The sequence below is a fragment of the Hylobates moloch genome, unplaced genomic scaffold (assembly GCF_009828535.3).
Source record: "Hylobates moloch isolate HMO894 unplaced genomic scaffold, HMol_V3 SCAFFOLD_5, whole genome shotgun sequence".
Lineage (NCBI taxonomy): Eukaryota > Metazoa > Chordata > Mammalia > Primates > Hylobatidae > Hylobates > Hylobates moloch.
In genome coordinates, this window is record NW_026652280.1 from 23,674,739 (window position 1) to 23,698,240 (window position 23,502).

Here is a 23,502-nt window from a genome sequence, read left to right on the forward strand (position 1 = left end):
GAATGGCGTGAACCCGGGAGGTGGAGCTTGCGGTGAGCCGAGATCACGCCACTGCACTCCAGCCTGGGCGACAGAGCGCGACTCCGTCTCAAAAAAAAAAAAAAAAAAAAATGCATGTATGGGCACAACATTGGGAGACTTTAAGAGGCATAATATGCACCTGCCATAGTAAGATGGGAAGAAAAAATCTAAATCATTGTTTTAAAAAACCCTCCGCATATGTGACAGAGAGAGACTGATTGACAACACTGGAGAGATGGGAGTTAGTTAAACAGTGACTTTTAGAGATGGAGGCAGAACTCAATGAAATCAGTAGGAATTAGCCTTGGAAAGAGCAGATGTCCTACCATGGAGGCATGAAGGATATGAAGATAGCTGAAGTCCAAGAGATTATTGGGTATAGAGAGAAGGAAAGGCATGGGATCTTGGTAGGGAGTCTTGGAATTGTTTAGCAAAGTATAAGATGTGTCAACTGTCCAGAGCGATGGGTGGAATTTGGAGTTTAAAGACAGAAAACAATTTGACTCAGTAAATTTTGGGACTGGGCTATACAAGGTGAAAGGGAAGGATGAGGAAGAGCAAAAGGATCCAGGAACATTTCGACAGCCAGATCAGCAGAGTCCCATTATCTCTACAGAGAAGCTTTTCAACCAGGCATTACAGCATACACTGTATAACATTTGTGCATGTCACTACCATGACACTAAGATCAACTGTTTCTGTGCCTGTCTTTACCTAACACTCTCTGATGGTGGGCACTAGATATTATTTGACTCCATGTTACCATGTTACCAGCATGGAGATGAATATCATCTAGTGCCTGCCATTGAGTGTACAATAGACGCTCAGTTTACATTTGGCTAATGAATATCGAGGGACATGGTGGAAGATCAGGCAGGGAAGAGTTCTCAACCACAATGCCAACCCACAATGGTGTGTCATTATGAGACTAGGGTTGATTACGCCTCTTAAAGTGTCACAGCCTGTAATTTGAGCACATCACAGGGAATTGCAGTGTACAGAGCTGCTGTCTTTTGTGGATGGGCAAAAAGTGAGTATGTGCTGATGCAGGCATTCTCCAGTGTCAGGTGAGGTAAGGCAGAACATAGCTTCGGTTATTAGTATATTAAAAAAACATGAGTAACAAGAGAGAGCAGAGATCCCTAAAGAGGCCAAAGGCAGTTGGAGAGGGATTCAATTAAGACATATACCATGATAGGCACTAAACATCTCACTTTATGAAGTATTTAAGGAAATGATTTATCTAGGTTAAGATCTTAAGACAAAAATTATTCATGTGAGACAAATTGTAGTGGAATTTTATTTTCAAGTCTTTTTTTTTAAAGAAAATTGCAGGCTGGGCGTGGTGGCTCATGCCTGTAATCCCAGCACTTTGGGAGGCCAAGGCAGGCGGATCACAAGATCAAGAGATTGAGACCATCCTGGCCAACATGGTGAAACCCCGTCTCTATGAAAAATACAAAAATTAGCGGGGTGTGGTGGCACAGGCCTGTAGTCCCAGCTACTCAGGAGGCTGAGGCGGGAGAATCGTTTCAGCCCGGGAGGCAGAGGCTGCAGTGAGCCGAGATTGTGCCACTACACTACAGCCTGGCAACAGAGTGAGACTCCGCCTCAAAAAAAAAAAAAAAAAAAAAATTCCACGATAGTTGTGTTGTAATAGGTTTTATTGTCACAGACTTTTACCATCACTGAGTGTATGATGAGAACATCCTGCTTTCTCACAATGGTCACTGCCAGAAGACAGAGAGCATGTTTCTTGTTGACCTTGATGCAACCTTGGACAGCATCTGTGAAGTATAGGGAGAAATTGCTTTGACTTTGGGATTTGGTGACAGAAAAGTAAGAACTTGAGAGACCTGAGCCTGGGTTCTTAATTATCTATGTCCTAAATGTAGGAGATATTTCATGCCTGAAGAAGACCTTGTCCAGTTTCAAAGTTGGCTTCTCTCTGTTGGACTTTGTTGGTTTCTGCTGCCCTGAGTCCTGACCATGGTGGGAAGCAAGGCGGGAAGTGAGTCCTGAGTCCTAATTTACCCCCAGTTTAACCCTATACCATTACTCCCCACCTTTCCCTGAGTCTTCCTGTTTGGACTGTTACCCAATCCTAACAAGATAGGCAACATATACCAAATAGCAGCACACAATCCAAAAATATTTTATGATGTGTCTCTGTCTAATCTACATTGATATCCAATTCATAGCCAGTTGGATTTGTGGGGGGTGGGTGGAAGTGGTGAAGCATCCCTTTCATTCTCTTTTTAAAGCACCTTCTAGAATTTTGGGTGGTTTTTAGTTTTTGGTTTGTTTAATTTTACATTGTTATGATAGCTTATAAGTAAGAAAGCATTCCAAGTGCTTTTAGTGACATTTTCTCATACAGAGGCTGCCATCAACACATTTGATGACAGACTTTTTTTTAAATGATAACTTTGCCCCTTTCTCTAAATCACAGATAATCACAAGCAGAGTTGGTGGTTTTTTCAAATGGTTGCAAATCTCCAACCCATGTGATAAAAGATGCTGACATTAATATTCTGGTGTGCAAGCTAATTCCTTCAGCCCAGCTGTGAGGCAGAGGCTCTGTGACTGAGGTGAGACCACCGCAATGTGCAGCGTGTACCGGGTCCTCCGGAAGGCTGATCTGTTACTTGCACCTTGTGCAAATTGTGGCAGCTTGACTGTTTCCATGGGTGTGCAGAAGTGGCTCTGTTTTCTCGCTGCTGCTTTCAATTTACTGGCTGCCTTGAAAGGTTCAGAGAGGGCCCAAGGTTTTACTGTTAACTATTTATGTCCTATCAGTTTCTAGACTTCATTCATCCTTGAACCCTCTGGCATCAGCACGTGTTTACTTACTTATATAGGAGGGACGAGTAACCCTAACAAATACCATTTAGCTCTTGTGTCTGCAGTATGTTCATTAAGCAAATCTCCATGTTGCTTCAGGCCCCATAAAGCAACCCAGTGTTTAGAGATGAAAACTATGTTAAGTTGCAAAGATGTCCCTTTGCAGAGGCAAAGTACCCCTACTCACCTTGCTACTTTCAGAATACAGCAGCAGTTAACCCTATAGTTTCTTATAGCATTGTCTAGTTATTTCTTGCATGTGCTCTTGTCTTTGCATACAGATTTTCAGGTCCTTTGGTTTACAAGGTAGTGTCACCTTCCTCGAATCCTCCCCAGCTTCCAACTATAGAGTAGGTTGCAAAACAACCCTTACTGCATGTGCAGAGCTAAGCACAGTGTGCAACATACAGGAAATGCCCCATAAATGCTTGTTGTTACTGAAATTAAGGAAAAAAAGAAGCGACAAGTTTTGATGCAATGAAAGAGTATCTGTATAATTTTGCCAAATTCCTTCTTTTCTGTCTGCTCTTCTTGACCTATGGACTGACATATGGAACCCATAAATACCCCCATCCCAATCTTTGTGATCTCCACCAACAGCATATGGTACTCTAGCTGAAACCAACTCTGCAAGTCCCTGCAGCCAAGTATCTGTGCCAGCCAGCTTCCTAGGTTCATGTGGTACTGGAATGCCCTCCTGTTCTTACCCAGGTGAAAACCTCAGGCCTCTGTTTGCATAAGGCTTTTTGGGCATGACCTCTACCATGAGGCAGATCACTCATTTGTGTCTCCAGATTAATCTGTACCCTCTTTATTTTATTGATCTTACTGATTGATTGATTTTATTTACTTACATCTCTCTCTTCCCTACCAGATGTAAGCCCTCAGAAAACCAGGCTGTGTCTTATTTATCCTTGTAGCTCAGTACATGACTGTATTAATCCGTTTTCACATTTTTTTATAAAGACTGGGCAATTTACAAAAGAATTACCATGAGACTGAGCAATTTACAAAAGAAACAGGTTTAACAGACTTACAGTTCCACATGGCTGAGGAGGCCTCACAATCATGGCAGAAGGCAAGGAGGAGCAAGTCACATCTTACATGGATGGCAGCAGGCAGAGAGAGAGAGCCTGTGCAGGGGAACTCCTGTTTTTAAAACCATCAGATGTTGTAAGACTTATTCACTATCATGAGAACAGCATGGGAAAGACCTGCCCCCATGATTCAATTACCTCCCACTGGGTCCCTCCCACACACATGGGAATTCAAGATGAGATTTTGGTTGGGGGATGGGATGCAGCCAAACCATATTAGTGACATATAAGGTGTGATAAATAAATGTTTTCAAATGAAAGCACCAACATCTGTCCTCATGTGCCCATTTCTAGGGTGACACTTCTCCTTCCCCACTCATACACTCCATCTCCCTAAGCTGTGAGCTCCTTCCAGCCTCTGACCAGCTTTGTCCATCCAGCAGGGCCTGCAACCTCTTCCTGATACTTGCCTGACAACTCTTAATTACTTTTGCTGTTTTGTTTGTTTACTGTTTGGATTTCCTCTGCTAACTCTTGATGGGGATCTACTAATTATTGTTTATCTCCAAAATTCTTTCTTCATCTGAGAGGGAGGTATGCTCATGACAGGTATTGATGGAGAAAATAAAAGATATTAACTATCTCGAAACAGTTTAGTTCACTCCAGCTCTCCAACACTAGGTGCTGGTGCAGATCTCACAAGAGACAGTTCCTGCCTGCAGGAGCTTAGAGTCTGGCTAGACAGAGAGAATCTATGAGAAAGAGGAGGCTGCATATATCAAGTCACAACTTTTCAAGACAGCAAGCTGAAAAATGTGAAGGAAAATGAAACATAAAGAGAGGAAACAAAAGCAGTCATTTGGCTCATTCAGTCAGAGATGGTCACGAAGCTGGTCAGTGGTTGAGCTTACACCCGAATCAAGGTCTCATATGGCCCTCCAAGGACTTGTTCTATGAGCATCTAGTCAGAATGAAAGCATTCTGTGCTGACAATCATGATGGATCTTTTGGGCATATGCATGGTTCTCCATAAACCTGAGTCTTAATGTTGCCTCTTAGGGGTGGAGAGCAGGAGATGACAGAGAAGCTTTTTGTTTGTTTGTTTGCTTGCTTGCTTGCTTTTAATGGATCAAAGAAACAAGATGGCTAAGAGAGAAACTGTGGACCCACCCTGACTGGGTTTCACTCTTGGCTCAGCCTGCCTTTAGCAATAAGAACTTGGTTATGTTACTGAATAGCAATTTCTCTGTTTGAAACGTGGATGATAATGATACCTACCTCCTAGGCTTGTCAAGAGGATTAAATAAGATAATGCCTATCATGCTATTAGCATTATATCTGGCATGTAGCAAGTGCCCGGCAAATATTACCAATTAACAATTAGAATATTTAATTTGACTTCCATGTTCAAATAGCTCTATCAGACTTGTTGATATTTCCACTGAATATTTGAGATCATTGTGATTTATAAGTCACTGCAAAGAAAATATTCTAATGTATGAGATTTACTCAGTTCTGTAGATCTATTGCGTCCTACTTTCAACATAGTTATTTTTTACATGATGCATTATGCATATAGCTGATAGATATACATATAGATGATATATGTCTGAAAGCAATGAAGGATGCCTGTTTTTCTAGTAGCCACAGATGAAGCAAGATAAAAGGAACGTGGCAGAAATACAAAAAGAATCCTGGTGCCTATGGAAATAAGGACAAGGTACAATGAGTAAAGAGGGTTCAGGCAGGGAACTAATTTGCCCCTTGTCACTCCCACACTCACCCAAAATCAGTGCATTGAGCTGAGGGAGAGCCCCTTGTGGGCTGTTCTTGGGCTCCTCTCCTTCTAGGGCAAGAAAATCTCCACTCTTCTGCCAACAGCTTTCACATATCTTACAGGAGATGTAACCTGTCCAAAGACACAAAACTTATGCTGGACAAGCCAACACCAGGATCTGCATCTACACCTCCAAAGTTAAAACTTGGAAAACTTCCCAGATACCTTACAGCCCTATTCAGGAGAGGATACTTCTGGGTGATCTTTCATTTCTCATAGCCCTACAGAAGTGTCATGAGGATAGGTCTATAATTCATGTGTGTCTTATGGACTAATGAATGAGTGTATGGATGGAATGAAGGCAGCAAGGATGAATGCAAATAAGAAAAAGTCCCAAGACCAGAATAACAGGAGGGAGAAGTATCCATATGGTTACTTCAACAAATGGCTTTGAGAACAAAAATTCTTCTTAGCTGTGTGGGAGAGAATTCTCTGCAGATACTCTACATAAATATGGTAGCTGCAATCATGAAGATCTGGGGGAAAAAACGAAAATGACCTAGCCTCCAACACATTAAAATGAGAGCACGGCAGGGAGTCAGAGAGAGAAAAATATTTTTTGAGACAGAAATGTTCTATTTTTTCTTTCCTTTTAACCATTCCAGAACTAACCATGGTGGGGTAAACTTTAGGAACAAGTAGGTCTTCATACTCAGTCCTGAATTTTTTTTTTTTTTAATTTGAGGAGCAAAGAATCAGGTCCCAATGGGAGGAAGAGCAGAGTTGTCGTGTTTTTTGTACTTTGGTAACATCTTAAGTCAAAAGAATCTTTTTTTTCAGTAGCTAAAGCTAGAAGAGCTTATAAGAAAGTGTAGAATCGATGAACGCAGTGCTGAAGGGACCTTGGGGTCCTCCTATAGACATATCTAATAGGTGATGGAACCTGTCCATGGTCACCTCACTCACCAGTGAATGAACCAATACCAAGATCTACATCTGCACCTTCAAAGTGAAGAAGCCAAAAGCTTTCCAGCCCCCTGTTGCACTATTATTTTTAAAATAGTAAACAGATATATTGAAGGAGGCCTACTGTTTATGCTATTAGAGATCTATTTGGTTTTAATTGAGATAAGCTGATTAATGTAACATTCTACAAAAAGAGAATTACTACAAAACCAATCAAACATGACTTTTCTTTTAGTTATAATAATATGTATATTCAATATAATTATTTTATGTTCTTTTGTTGATATGTGACCAGGTTGTTTGTGATTTAGTTTCAACACAGATAAGGAACATTTATTTTACTTCATGTTAAAAACAATAATGAGATAGCCCCCAGCAAAAAAACTTTGAGATTTGTATTTTTATTGGCATAGTTAGAGAAGATGTAAATAATGTACCTTTATCAGTGATGTTGTGGAAAACTGTAATATTTTAAACAGCACTACGATTTTTGTTGTGTTTTATGCCAATTCTATTAAGTCAAGATGTAATGAGTTGCCAAATTATTCCATTGACAGAAAATGGGCTTGATTCTATTCCTACCCTACCCCCAGGAGGGTGAGTTTAAATTATAATTGAAGAAATAGACAACAGTTGACAATAAGTGGTGTTTGGATAAACAAATGACTAACAGGATTAACAGAGGCCCTTTTGGTGTAGTACCCAGGTAAATTTATGTTGCACGAGATTCACCTTCCCACAGAACATATTTAGAAGCTGAGGTCATCTCCCTCTTTTAAAAACCTTCAGTGGCTCCCACTGCCTACAGGCTAAAGGTAGACCGTCTTGGCCTGATATTTGACACCTAGCCTGGCACCTGTGCACCTGTGCCAGAGGAGCTGTCTCTACTCCTTACAAAAGCCTTGTGCTTCACTGAACTAATTTCCTAAGATTGATATTTCTTGGTAAATAAGTAACATATAGTTCCAGAAAATGTAAAATGACTATGATCCAACAGAACTTTCTTTCATGATGGAAAAGTTTTATATGTGCTTTCCAAAACAAGGGCTAATGAGCACCTCATATGTGGCTAGAGATACTGAGACACTGCATTTTTACGTTTGTTTAATTTTAATTAATTTAAATTTAAGCAACCACATTTGGCTAATACCATACTGTAGCACACAGCTCTAGAATATCACAGTGGATTACGGATGCATGCTTTAAACAACTGTTTCAATTATTTACTGCTGCATAACAAAACACTCCAAAACTCAGTGGCTTAAAACAACGAAAAAATTATTTCTCCAATTTTGTAATCTATTCTAGGCCTAGCTGAGTGGTTGCTTTGCTCCCCATGATGGTTGCTGGGAGATCCAAGATGGCTCCTTCACTCAGCCGTCTGGTGCCTCAGCTGTGATGGCTGAAACAACAGGGGCCAGCTGAGTTTCTATTTCTCTTTCTCTTCCCACAAGGTCTCTCCAAGTGGCTAGCCAGGCCTTTTTACAACATGGTGGTCTCGAGGTAGTTAGAGTTTTTACATACAGCTGGCTTCCAAGAAAGAAAGTGGAAGCCTCCAGACCTCTTGACAGCTGAGATCAGAACTAGTCCAGTACCACTTCTTTCATATTCTATTGACTAAAGCAAGTCGCAAGGCCAGGCCAGATTTCAGGGGAAGGTATCTAGGCTTTATTTGTAAGGAGAGAAGTGTCATATGCATAGAAGGAGAGGAAGAATTGTGGCAGCCATCTTGTGAGATTACCACAGCAAGTCTAGCAGAGTTGACAGGGCATCAACAGAGCTGGTAAATGAAAAAATGAAGAGCCACTTAGAACATAAACAAAGGTAGCTTTGTACGGATCAGAGAAAAGAGAAAGGAAAGGGAAGTGGAGAATCAAGTCCACTCTAGGGAGGCCTATGAAAGCAAAACATGATCAAAACAAACAGAAACCATAAGATGACCACAGCCAAACTACAAGAGCACTGCTACCCATAAGAGGTGTGATAGATGAGCACTGATGGTTCCAATGCGAAATATGGACCAAAGGTCTCTCTGGTCCAACTTTGCCTGCTGCAGCTTCACTTGCAAGCTCTTCATTAGTGATCATCCTGACCCTCTCTAGGATACTTGTCTTGATGTTCCATGCCCTCAGACTTAATGGCCCCTCACATAGAACCAAGGAACCTATCAGATTACAGCGTAGAGCTGCAAGCTTTGGTCAAGGGGAAAAACATAACTGAGGAAGACTCTGAAGCCTTCTACCTAAAGGGCTTATGATGAGCTAAACCACATTTGCCTTGCAGCAGAATCACTCCCACATCCCAAATTTGTAGAAATGCCACAGCGCCACACATGGGGGAAAGTGCTGGCAATGTTCCTGTTGGAACAAAATGAGGAGTTTTGACGAGACATTGACCCAGTTATCAAAACAGTGCAGGCTTCCTTATTGCAACAGTGATAGTATAAGACAAGAGACATAAAAAACAGAGAGGTTTGAATTGTCTCTGTGTACCTTGGACAATTAATTTAACAACTGAATTTTTTATTTTTCATGCATACAATGAAGATAATTCCATCCACCTTGCAGGGTTGTCAGGGATAATGAAATGCCAGAGAACATGGATTCAATGCTACTTCCCCTCCCTTATCCTCATCCGGAGTTTCCTTGATATCTCTTTTAGGACACTGAGTGGAGATAATCTAACTGTTAAAGAAATTATTAAATGTTCCACTGAGAGGGACAACCTCAGAAATTTAATAGTATTCCTGTAATAAATAAAACGTTTTCAGAATTTAAGTTGCTTTCAATTGCATTCCACACTTTAGAGAGGTTTAAATTTAGTTGTCTTTTCATCTGGAAGAAATAATACTGCACCAGTCAGTAGCAGAAAGAGTCTTATCTAAGTTTGGTGAATTTAATCCAACACAAATCTGCACAGATTAACTGCCATGGGAATGTACCATGTTAACTTATCCAATTTCACAGACTCCCACACAATGCTTCATCGTTAAATCAGCCAAATGTCCTTGAAAGCCTACTATGTACTCAGGCCAAAGGGAACAAAGAGACATTTTGATTTCTCAGAGGACACATGATCTCACTGGAGAGAAAAATAGACACATTACAAGATAGATCACAATGCCAGGGTATGCGTGGTGTATGCCAAATTAATGGTAGAGACCATAGGTGCTGTAAGATATGGAAGGAGAGTACAGCCACACCATGCAGTACTGCAGGCATGAATGCACCAAGAATGGAAGCTTTATATTAGGCCCAAAAAGAGAGAGCATGTAAAGAATGGGAAATGAGAAGAAAGTGCATTACTGAAAAGCAAGAGGCATGACAGTGGTCTCACAGAGGATGTGCAAGGCTTCATGCAGACTCAATGAGAATGCATGTCTGACTGGGGCATGCATGACTCTTGGGCATGGTAAGAGAAACTGGGACTGGACCCCAAATCCTGGAGCAACAGGACTGAATAGAAAGCACTTGGGGAAAAATGTTGAGATCAGGAGAATGACATGCACCAAATGTTCTCTGGGAGTCTGGACTTATTGCTCTCCTCCGTCTCCATTTATATTTACCTAAATTTTGGTTTAAACATGACAGCCCCTGCTATAAGCAGATCACAGAGCACCTAGCATAAAACCTTATGCATTGGTGATCTGTAATTTCCTGTTGAGCTGAATTGAAATAATGACTCAAACAGCATTCTATAACTTCCCTTGCTGGGTTCTATGGAAGAAGTTCCCGACAGCTGTTATCACCTTGGTCTCCTTCCTAGAAATGTGATTTCTTATCCCCTTAGCCAAATATGGAGACCAAATAGTAGCCTGAAGTCAGCAGTGAGAGGGGCAGAAAAAAAGCTAAAGTTAGTAAATAAAGTTTTAATACAAACATTTCTTCTCATTCCTAAGTGTAGCAAAATGTATATAAAATACCTAGAAATGTGAGGGCCCTGCAGGTAGATTCATATTTTAGATGTGACCTGGGGCAACTGGAAAGTCCACTCCCTGACAGTCTTCCTTGCCATTCTAGAACCTACATTCAGAATTGTGGATTCCTGTGCACCAAATCTCTCTCAATCTGAGCAGACGAGTTGACTAAATGTTTACTCTTGAACTTCTTTGAACACTAACTTCTGCTTTTCAGTTTGTCGTGTCAATTTGTCTGAGCACTGAAATGGAAAACTGAATAGTTATTTCAAAAGTACAGATGGAGCCCCTTGTTTACAGTATAATTCTTTACACCAAATGGAACTGCAGGAGGTTCAAAATTTGTAAAGGTCTTCCAAAAATCCAAACACATTATTCATTTCCACAAATCTGACAATTTTTGAACTACATAAATTCTTGAACAATTTTTTTAGTCCATTCGTGTTAACTGAGGTTAATTTGAAGATATTGCTACTTTCCAAAAGAAGTAGTTGAATTTCAGAAGGCAATTTATTCAAGAACATAATTCAGTTGCATTCTTCTATCCTGGGTGAACAAAGAAATTACCTGTTAGTAAGGACATTAAATTAAAAAAAAAATCAAGTCAAACTCATGTTATAGTTACTAGATAAATGTTTTTAACAAAGTGGGTAATGCATATCAATCTGCTTGCATGAAAAATAAAATACAGACATCACTTTTTCATATATCTCATTAATTCTTATATTATTTTAATTACATTTGTCATAAGCATTTAGTTTTGTGCTTCAAAAACAGATTTTTTGGTGAGGTTGGGAGAGTGAAATTTAATGGAAAAAGAGAATAATTTTAATTTACTTTAGCAAATTGCATTGGCTAGAGAGATTATGGCCTAAACTAGCTAGTATGTTGACAATTCTCCAGTGACAGGGTGTTACCGTTATAGGTGATTTTCAAAGCATGCGTTCGGAGACAGCACTGTAAATATGTGTTCTTCTGGCATATTTTTAAATTTTGAATGCTAAAACTGCTACCTATAAAGGAAAATGAACAGAGAACAGTGAAAGCTGGAAGTCTGGCTGATTGCCGGGCTTTTCGACTTTCTTTTTTTTCCAACAGAGAAATAAAAATTGCTTCTCAAAATAAAATTAGTTTCTATATTTGGACATCCTCAGTGAGACGTTAGTGTTCAATTTGATTTAGATGGGGGAGAAACCCAAACCTGATTTCTCCAAATCACCTTTGCATTTCACTGCTGATTGACACAATAGTATCAGAGAGCTATGCCCCAGAGAGCAGGTTCCCAAAGAAAAAATAAACGATTTGCAAAGTGACTTGGATAATTATGTGAACGGCCACCCAAGTGTGCCTTGCTGATACCATCAAAGATAATTGTGGGGAGGACGGAATCTAACCTCTCCTTTCAAAAACGAATATCCTTCAAAACAACAAAAGAAAAATTTGGAATTTCATGAGGATTACTCAGAATCCTCCAAAATAGTCTTAGCTTTGTCAAATCTGGATTTAAATGTCAGTAATTTAAGGCTAGCTTTATGAATACAATGTCTCTCTCCTGCAGCTGGGCCATATTATTTCAGTGACTTTTTTATGCTGAAGTTGGCTATAAGTTCTATGCTTGATTTATGAAGCAAAACACTCTATTTACTGTACAATGCTATAGTGCTGACATGAGGGGTCACTCAGTAATGCATTTGGAGTGGAGCGTGGGAACAGGGTTAAATGAGCAACATGCAATGGTTTATGAATGCAAAATGTGGCTTTTACAAAAAGAAAGCAAGATTCTAAGGGCCCAAATGAAAATTGTGACAAACAGTAGCAAGCTGTTGAATTTATTTGTAAGCACAAAGATTACATTTGACTCGGCAACTTTGAATCACACTGTAAAGTGCAAAGTATAAAAAAGTAAAATAAAAATGAAAGTACAGACTTCTCAATCACCCTCAGGGTAGGAAGGTTCCAAATGCTCCTATGGGTTCTCCTTTATAACAACAGATTGTTTTTCAGGGACAGAGGAATATGGGAAATAAATAGGGAAATGGAGAGTACAAATATTTTTGGAATTGATCATAATTGTCAAATTTAAATGATCGATTACCTGAAAAACCACAGATATGTGCATTAATACAACACAGAGATAACTGTATCATATTCTGAATTTTAATTATAAAGTTAAAGCTAAGCACTCATATAGCTTCTTTCTTATAAAATCAACGAAAGATGAAATGAATGGATGAATGGTACATAGGGCTACTGATTTGTCTCTTCGGGTAGTTTTCTGTTTAGGGGAGAGGGGAGGAGAGAGAGCAATTTTTCAAATTTTATTAAATGGCCGTGAAAACCATATGGAATTCAGGTGTGAGGTGGAAAATATAAATGGAGAGAAGCAATCAAGTGATGTGCTGGTTCTTCAATCAATCTGTGATTTTTACTCTTATTCAAATTCTTCTAAAATCATTTGACTAACTAGAAATAGCAGAACTTTAGAATGAAATGTTCCAAGTTTGCCCCAGGTGGAAATTGTAGAATGCTTTTCTTAGCATGTTGAAATGTCGGAGAACATACCAAAGGGAAAAAAAAAAAAAAAGAGTATGCTACCAAAATGTGAGTCCCAGAGAGTCAACAGCCTACAAAGAAAAACAGGCAAGAACTATGCCTGACCCGACGAACAGCTGGAAAGTCATCAGTGAAAGGAAAGAAAAAAGTGAATGAGAAAAACACGTTGGTAGAAAGGCATTCTTTTGGAGGCAGATTCATTTTGTTGCTTCCATTTAAGATTAGGCAGCCACCACCACTTAACGCCTGTCAGGGCTGGATACTATTTTACAATGAAAACAATGCCCACTTGAAGAAATAAAACTGATTACTTTTGAGAAAACATTCAGACAATTTTTTCCAGATTCTCCTCTGACATTACGGGAGACTTTGCCAGTGTTGCCACGTGACTCAAAACGATGCTGATCTTGAAACTGGAACAGCTGTGTAAAATATTAAAGCTGACTTAAACATGTTCGCTCTATGAAAAAAGTAATCAAAAGGTAATGCCCCAGAGCAACTGAATACTGTAAACTTATGAGGAGATCATTCTTAGATACTAAGGGTGTGACCCAAATGCTTCACTGAAACTTAATTTCCTGCTAGCCAGGCAAAGAATGACAAACACCTAATTTGACTAAGTCAGGAAGAGAGCTAGTGGTTCCTGCCACCATTGTGACTGAGAAGATTTCAGCTATAATAGCTGCAGTCAGGGAATAGCCCCTGTCTTTATTTGGGACAACGCTTTTGCTATCAAGCTGATGGAATATTTACAAATCTAAGAGAGGGAGAAAATAAAAGCATTTACATTCCCGAGCCTCTTGGAAAGCCTCATTTTGACTTGTGCTAGAGGGTTGGATCTGGTAGCATCAATAGCTCAGGAGATAATCTAAGGCAATGAGGGTGACGTGAACCCAGTGCAAAGCACCATTAGATAACAGTTCTTTCTGATTAAACAAAGTTGAGAGTATAATGCCAATTTTTATACTTAAATCTGTGATTGCTGTTCTTCCCCTAACTACCCTATCGACATTTTGAAAAGCTATTTGATATTTTGCTTGGAGTAAAAGAAAGACTGAAAGTGCTCACAATTAGTATAATCTAGGACAATGTAAATCTAGACTCTGTGTAGCTTGTACTACCAAGTGTCCACGCAGTACTGAGCAGTAAGAAAGTCCACAATAAAATGCTAGCTTCAAAGGGGTGAAAATACATTTAAAAGAAAAGGAAATCTTTTAAAAATTAGAGATGGCATAACATTAGATAGAAAAAATGTGAAGGAAAATATCAAATCAAGTAATACAAATGGAAATAATTTCCAAGAAGATCCAACCTTTCATCTTTCTCCCCCATTTCTGCTTTTTTAGCAGCAACCTAAATCCCGCTTGTCAAGGTTCAACCTGAGTCACCTTTGACTTCCTGTTACTCAGGCACTCCAAGTTATGAATACTTTTAACCACATTCCTCTTAAATGTGTTCCCCCCCCCTTTTGTTCCTATTACCTTTGTTGAGGCTCTCATCACTTCTGTGTGTTTGTTTGTTTTGTTTTGTTTTGTTTTGTTTTTGAGACAGAGTCTCACTCTTGTCACCCAGGCTGGAGTGCAATGGTGCAATCTCAGCTCACTGCAACCTGTGCCTCCCAGGTTCAAGCAATTCTCCTGCCTCAGCTTCCTGAGTAACTGGGATTACAGGCACCCACCACCATGTTCAGCTAATTTTGTAGTTTTAGTAGAGAAGGGGGGTCTCACCATGTTGGCCAGGCTGGTCTTGAACTCCTGACCTCAAGTGATCCGCCCACCTCGGCCTCCCAAAGTGCTGAGATTATAGTCATGATCCATCATGCCCAGCGATTCTTGACACTTCTCATCTTGTCTCCTGGTCTCCGTCTCTACTATGTTCTTTTCATTCCCATTCATGCTATAAATGAGTGCCCAGGAAAAAACATGAAATGAAGGTCTGAGCATATCATGCCTCTGCCCTGAAATATGCATTTGCTCCCCATTGACTAAGGAATTTAATCGCTAACTCTTTCTATTGTCCTTGGTCTGCTCAAATAGCTCCAACTTATTTTTGACCCTCCCTATACACCAGACACTCCAGTCCGACAATACTTATCACACAGTCCCCTGAACCTAAAGTTTAATGCTTTGAATCACCGAAATTCTACTCATTATTAAGATCCATTTCAATTGTTATTTCCATCTTTAAATTGTTCCTACTCATCAATTAGACGTACTAGCCCTTCCTTACTAAACTTTCTTTATGACAATTATTTTATGTTGCCTGCTCCTATAGCTGTTTCGGTACTTATTGCACCTGAATTTAAGCTCCTTGAGGGCAGGGAATCTCTTAATCATTTTTAGTATTTCCTACAGCACTCTGAATAGTCCCTTAAACATCATAGCTACTCCATGAATATATGGTGATTCAAATAAGATGGTTTAAGGGAAAAACAAAATTTTGTTTTCTTTTCAATAAAAGAGGAATATTTTGAAAAACATTATATATGAAATTTTAAAAAGGTAAATAGAAACTTCATTTTGGGGAAAAATATTAAGGAATGTACATCATTCACATTCTAGAATGAGCTGCTCACCCCTCAGAAATGGAAAGCATTACCATTATTCCCAAACCTAAAATTATAGAAATTTAAAATGGAAAGGAGTAATTAGGTTATATTGGTTTTTTGCCCTGTCAACTTGAGATCCTTATTTAATTCCATTATTCAGTGTTTCTGAAAGCAGAAGTCAATTTTAGTCCATTTTCAAGCCTTTCGACAAATGAGTTTTAAATGAGTCATGTGATTTTTCTTTAGGAGGCTGGTTTCATCAAGTAATAATGTATTCTAATGCATAAAATCTTCTCAACTCTTAAGAGATCACTAGTTGCACAATTGTAGTTGCCGTATTGATTCTATTTATTTTGAATAAGTTGGTCTGGTTTTTAACACCTATCCCCTTTCCTCCAAAACCTATAGAATATGAAATATTCAAAGGCTTTGAGATGCTTTCCTTTGGAGTGGTGAGTTTTATTTATTTCAGATGTCATTGAGAAAAATGTTGAACACTGGCTGCTTCGTGCCCATTGAAATTCCATGTCGGGGCAACTGCTAAGATTGGTGCTGGGTCATCAATCAGGAACTGAGTGCATCAGGAAACCTGGCAAGGTGACACATTTGTTCTGGTTTACTTGAGATTTTTCTCAGTTTTAGCACTGAACCTCCCGTTTCCCAGAAGACCCCTCAGTACAGGGCAAATGTGATGGTTGGTGGTCCCACTGTTAAAAGTGGTACCTGGGGGAAGAGTATCTTTTTATCATGTTCTCTTTTATACAACTCTAAATATTGTATTGTGCGTGTAGTATATATTCAAAATTTTTGAATTAAAAATGTAAAATCATGATTGGGAGCTCTAACAACCAGCTGGGGTGGGGAGTGGGAAAGGACAGAAACATGTCAGATACTCCAAAAAATAAAACCTTGGTTGATTCCATGTTAGATCCCAGAGAACAATGCCTCTCTAGACCAGCAATGTGAACCTGGAGATTCCAGGCCCTTCCAAAACTATGGAGTTTTCACAAGAAGTCTGCAGATCCATATGTTCACCAAATAATATCTGCAGACAGAATAATATGACTCACACATGTATGTATCTTTGCTCTTCAGATATTCGTAGGAATTACTGTCATAAATAAACCAAAAATTCATTTACAATTTTTAAAAATTCAGTGCATGAGTTTTAGAACTACAGAGTTTCAGAGCCAGATAGGACCTTGGAGATTGACTCTTCCGGCCCCATTCTTTTACAAATGTGGAAGCAGAGTTGCACAGCTAGTTAATGGAATGTGTGCTCCATGAACGAATCTACCTCATGGTGCTAAGCTAATTACAGTAGGGTTTACACAGCTCTTATAGAATTGTGATTAAGTCCAGTGGGGATATGTGATAACCAATTGACTATCTATCTTCAATGGCATTAAACAGTGGCTCTCCCCTCTCACACCCCCCCACCCCGCCACCTTGATAGCAGACAGTGACAGCGTGGAGTACAGTTGCAAGGAGACAGAGACCTGCATCACAGGCCTGAGTCTCCCACCACCTAGTCGACTGATCTTGGGCAAGTCATTTACTATCTGGAGCCTTCACCGTTATTGCCTAGAAAAAGAAAACGACTAGTTAAGGTAACCTCTGGGACCCCTTTTTTGGCAACATTTTATGAGCCTGTGAACCACTAGGAGAACTTTCCTGGTCAAAGCTTATAGAAAATTGGCTCCTGGAGCTTTAGCGGAAGCCAAGATTACACACTTAGTCAATGGCAGAGTTACAATTAGAATCTAATTCTCTGGACTCCCTGCCTTTTTATCTACTTTGGTCCCCCCACAGTACATATAATTAAGCTTGCAATGACTGCCATCTGCCCCTAGGAAGTGTGGATCACAGATCAACACAACTATGGAAAGGAGAAAAGCAGAAGCCAGTTCTAAAGTCCAAGCTTGGTAACTTGAGATTTTCTATTTTGTGCCCTATGTACAACTAGTGACCATTACTGATATCATTATTATCATTAATATTATGTTAATGACATATTTGAGGAAAGCCTTAGAGTTCACAAATCACATTACGTATATGATCTTATTTAAGCCCACAGCTATACTCTGAAGTATTGCAAGAAATCATTTTTATCAGTAATTCATGAGCATGGTGATTGGTGCTCCAAGACTACACTCTCTAGTAAGTTAGCTATTAGCCATATGAGGCTATTTAAATTTAAATTACTAAGATTAAATAAAAGTTTGAATTCCGCTTCTCTATTACACTAGCTATATTTCAAGTACTCAGTAGCCACATAGGTGACATGGTTAACGTATTGCATAGCACAGATATAGAGCATTTCCATTACAGCAGAAAGCTCTATTGGATAGCACTGCTCTAGGAGATTGTGACTTGCTCAAGTTTACGTAGCTAGTAAGTGGCAGAGCCAAGGTCTTGGGCCTCTGACCCCAGAGCTAGTGGCCTCATCCCAGAGCAGCTTTGCCTCACCATCTAGCCTACCTATAGGTCCCTTACCACTTAATTAGTAGTGTCCACTAAAGAAAGGTAAACCAATTTTCATATCACCCTTAGAGATGCACAAAAGGGTAGCACCTTTCTAATTTACAAAATGTACAAAAGGATCAGGTGATAGGGAAGACAAGCAAAGTCTGAAAATAAAGAGCTAAACCTCAAGCATGTTCACTAGCAACCTGAAAATTAAGTATTTGTTGCTCTGTGTCTATTAAACACCCAATAATTTTCAAATATTATCAGTGTCAAGCCTCTACTTTTCAAATATTATTAATGACCAATTCTGAATCTTGAATTAGCCACAAGACAAACGGCAGACTGGAATTCATACTAGTCAGAATTCTAGCCAGAGCTATTTCACTCACATTTAACATCCCAGTTTTTCTTTCAAAAAAAAAAAATATATATATATAGGCAGGCATATTAGAGGAGAAATTGGAACATTATCATATTGTTTGCCTGTGCTGATTTTTACACAGGTGTCATAGAAAATAGAAATAGTCATCATTATCTAGTTCCACATCGAAGCTTCATTCAAAACAGAGAGAGCACACTGAAGTGCTCCCAAAAAGGCGACAAACCCTAAGGAATTTTTTTTCAACCCACTTTGGAATAGATCAAAGGTATATATCCTAAAAAAGAAACAGCATGGTATCTGTAAAGTCTTGAAGCCACAATAGGTCTTGGTTAGAAACTTCACTGACTCTTTCCTAGTTTCTTGGCCTCTAGTAAATCCCTTAAACTTTCTGAGACTCAGTTTCCTCATCTAGAAAAAGAGATACAATATTTCCTACCTGACAAGGGTTGCTTTGAGGACTGATGATAATGCCTGTATAGCACCCAGTTTTTCTGAGTCTGGTGTATTTTCATCCACTCAAGGAGAGGTTAATTATTAACACACTGAAGGTGAGATGGCATACATGATGGCAAGTAGGTGACAATTCGTACTGGTAACCTAGAATTCTCTTTGGTGAAAATTTTCACTTATTAATAGCTTGACTTTCTTCAACTGAAAAAATGACACAATTGGCTAAACAGTGCCAAGTAAAATGTGATCTTTAGTAAGAGATATTATTATTAATTTCCCTTAAGGGAAAATACTAACACATCATGTAGTTTAGCCATTTTTCAGCTGAAAAATATCAGGCCAGGTGCTGTGGCTCATGCCTGTAATCCCAGCACTTTGGGAGGCCAAGGTGGGCAGATAACCTGAAGTCAGGAGTTCGAGACCAGCCTGGCCTACATGGTGAAACCCCATCTCTACTAAAAATACAAAAATTAGCAAAGCATGGTGGCAGGTGCCTGGAATCCCAGCTACTCAGGAGGCTGAGGCATGAAAATCGCTTGAAACTGAGAAGCAGAGGTTGCAGTGAGCTGAGATCACGCCACTGCACTCTAGCCTGGGCAACAAGAGCAAAACTCTGCCTCAAAAAAAAAAAAAAAAAAATCAAGCTGTTAATAAGCAGAATTTTCATTTAAGATAATTATGTATTGCCACTCCAAATTGTCACTTAATTCCCATCTCACCTGCACTGTATTTATTTCCAATAAACCTCTCATTGAGTGAGAACAATACATTGGATCCAGAAAAGTTTGTTTTCAGATCTCAATTACATTATGTGTATGTTTATAGATTTTACCCTGGGGAGAAAATACAAATACTCATCTTGTACCTATGTTTTATAAGAACAAGTTCTATGGTAACTTTTAAATTCATTATTAGCAAAGGTTATATTTAAGATTCTTGTGTCTACTGCTTAATAACACCCAAATTAGTCTCGATGGAATTAGCTGTAATTAAGGACATTGTGAAATATGGTGGGGCAAACAGAATTACGCTATATTACTTTATTAATAATATTCTTTAACTACACTGTAAATTGCTATTAGGCCTGCATATTACTGCCTGGATATGGAAATAGTCTTTTGCTATGCTAATCTAACACAATTTTCTTTTAAATGTAAACAAATTATACTCTATTAATATGCTGTTCTACTTGCATAGTTAATTATTGTAACAGTAAGGAATAAAATTGTTCTGCTTTCTCTGTTTCTGATGGAAAAAGGGCTACATAAATAGTTTAATGGGGAACTAATTATGCAAAAAATTTAGATGCCTAAAATGTGTTTGTAATTACATTAAAATGGTCTTCTGTTCAAATATTGGAAAGCCTGCTAATTGGAGGCTAGCTGAAAATTTAAATATTGTGAATCAATGATTTTAATACAGTACATGTTTAGTTGTGTTTCTGTTCATATTTGTCTTGAAAATGAAGAGAATATTTAACAGTGTTTAATAAGAGGGGGTCTGAGTTTCATACCAATGAAGTTAGTCTGCGGCAGACTGGAATTTTAAGCATGTATTTTACAGCATTATCTTTAATTTACTCAAGAGGTATGGACAAGTTTTGGCTTAGCAACAAGGAAAACAAAAGTATACTGCTTGCAGGATAAGTTGATGTGAAAGGAAAATCTGATGTGGACCAAATCAAAGAGTCCTGGAAAATGCCCCACGACAGGCAGACCAGAGTTGATATGGTTGTAAATTGTTAAATCGTTTTAGATAAATAAACACATGTAGCAGATCACCTGTCTATTCTCCAAAGATTTCCAAGTGCATCGCTTTATCTGGTCATAATTAAGGAATGTTAAAGATGCAGTGCCTTGTCCTAAATGATTCTTTGTGGCATCCAAGCTTTTATTTTGATGTGGAACCGAGGTTCTTAATCTGAGAAAAAATGCAATGCTAAAATAAGCCCACTCTTTTGGAGAGAATTTCAACAACCTGTCCTGAATTTTAAACTATTTTGGAAAAAAAGAAGGGCAAACTGTTCATTATAATTTTTACGACAATACAAATGAAAGCACTGCATATGTAACCAGGATTAATTGCACAGATAATTGGGAACCCAGAAATAACTTTACAATTTAAAATTCTTGCCTACTTAACAGAGCTGTTGTGAGGATCAAGAGATATGATGTACTTGAAAGCCCGCTGAACACTGGAAAGCTCAGACAGGAGGTAGCAGGATAATCACCATGGTTATTAATGAAAATGAAAAGATGAAATGTCATTTTTCATATAACATAATCCCTGCCATGGTTCTTTCCACTCAAACTTCTATAACTATCATACCTCGATGGTACAAGCAGTGGTTGGGTTTGCACTCTGGACATAACAAACGAGGGTGTGAATCTTGGCTGTCCCTTTTAGGGCCTGATAGTCTGCAAAACAGTGCTCTGTGGGCCTGTTTTAAGATTTAGTACAGGGAACAGTCACAATCAGTCAACTGACTAATTTCTCCTTAACCACTGCCACATTCTTTGACCTAAAGGATATCTTTGGCCAATTTTTAAAGATAATAAAAGACCCCCAAATCCATTGCAAGCACTTTAAAGATACTGTGCATTGGACTGAGCCCAACAACTTAGCCTGGTCATGAACTTCTGCCCTCTTTTCACTCCCTACCTATCACCTACCTATGCAAGTCCTCTGCTCTACTCAGCACAGGGGAGTCCTTCTTTCCCAAAAATGCTATGCCCCTTCCCACATCTGGGCTATTGAGTCTGCCATTTTCCCCACTTGAAATGCTTCCTCCTCTTCCCATAACTCTTCTTTCAGCCTAACTCGAATTCTCTTTCCTCCTCTAGGACCTTCATTGAACATTCCAACACATACTTAGCAATTTCTCCCTTTCTTTTGAATTCACTAGCACATAATATCTGTACCTTTTTCTTGGCACTTGGTCTGTTATCTTACTTGTTATCCCACTTTCTTAGTATTGTATTTCTTTTCTTCTAACTGGATAATAGGCTCTTTCAGGAATTTTATACATCTTTGTGTTTCTAGCACATGCTATGACCTATACATAGTAGACTTTGTACAGATGCTTGCTCTTATGTGAGAGCAAAAGCACATGGTGATCAAAGAATGTGTGGAAATGCTCTCAAGTCAGGTCAGCCAGTTTACACCAAATAATCAATTTAAATGGACAGGAGGGTTTGAGCCTACTGGCAGTTCTGTAATGCACATGACAGGCACCTCTGTTTGTCTGAGAAAGCATCTTGGGTTATGGTAGAACCTGAATGGTTTGTATCAAATATTTTGATGAAGTGGTGCTTTGTCTAATTCTATCCTGTCATTACACAACAATTATCCACCTCTCTATATGCACAGAGAACATACTGTGTGTATACTCAAGTTAGACATAAGACACATATCTGAAAATTGTCAATCCTGTTTTTACTCTACTAAAATTATTTCTCATGTCTCTTTTCTTTTTTGTTTGTTTGTTTTTCGAGACAGGGTCTCACTCTGCTGCCCAGGCTGGAGTGCAGTGGCACAATCATAGCTCACTGCAGCCTCAAACTCCTAGGCTCAAGCAATCCTCCCACCTCAGCCTCCCAAGTAGCTGGGACAACAAGTGCACATCATAGTACCTGGCTAACTTTTAGTTTTAGTTTTTGTGGAGACAGGGTCTCACCAAGTTGCCCAGGCTAGTCTCAATCTCCCGGCCTCAAGCAATCCTCCTTCCTCGGCCTCCCAAAGCACTGAGATTATAGTCATGAACCACTGCACCCAGCCTCATGTCTCTTCGAACTAGAAATTTCAAAGGTGTATGATTGCTATTTACCGTAACTTTTTATTTAGGGTATTTGTTATGTCTCAGGAAAGCTGGATGACTATCTCATTCTCTGATGATGGAGAAGAATACTCACAACCTGCTCCCCACCTCCCACTGGTATGTTAACCAAAAATATCTACCTTTTTAAAAATGCCACCAGACTTTTATACCAATGGAAAGTTGGAAAGTTGTGTATTGATTGATGCAGTCTTCAATTAATGCATTCTCTTTTTCCTTCCCACAATTATTAATGAGCAGTGAAATGCCAATATGGTGGAAACAGAAGGGAGAAGAAAGAACAGCGGAGACACTGATCATTCGAAACCAAAGAAGCAGCTCATACATAATGGAGAGCTATCTGCATGCAAATTGCTAGGAGGAGTACTTCCTATTTTTCTAGGATATTGTATTTAGCCCTCTCTACTCTATTCAGAAGAGTTCTATTCCCCAGGCCAAGAAGGTAAAATGCGGATTGTACTTGGATAGTCTTGTGAATGAAAAATGGCTAAATTCTTTTTATTAAGTGGAATAATCAAACTGGCAGAGTAATTTCCCCAAATTTAAATTCCCATTACAGAGAAGAGACACATTCTTGCCCACTTATGGCCTCTGTTCTTTATCACGTGCTTTCTCCCTAGCTGCAGAAGCCTAGAAGAACTTTGTTCAACGGATTGTCACAGAGAGATCCGAAGGCTTGGCCAACAGAAAGTAGGGCACAGGGA

General features: G+C 39.1%; 1 long non-coding RNA gene across 1 annotated transcript in view; it reads left to right on the top strand.

Annotated features, from left to right (window-relative positions):
* Positions 1 to 1,013: 1,013 nt before the first annotated feature.
* The window catches only part of LOC116468076 (uncharacterized), a 32,740-nt gene continuing 10,251 nt past the window's right edge, over positions 1,014 to 23,502 (top strand). Inside the window, exons 1-3 of the long non-coding RNA XR_004247984.1 lie at positions 1,014 to 1,051; positions 22,807 to 22,897; positions 23,039 to 23,240. This is a non-coding gene — a long non-coding RNA (uncharacterized LOC116468076). The remainder of the gene's footprint in view (positions 1,052 to 22,806; positions 22,898 to 23,038; positions 23,241 to 23,502) is intronic.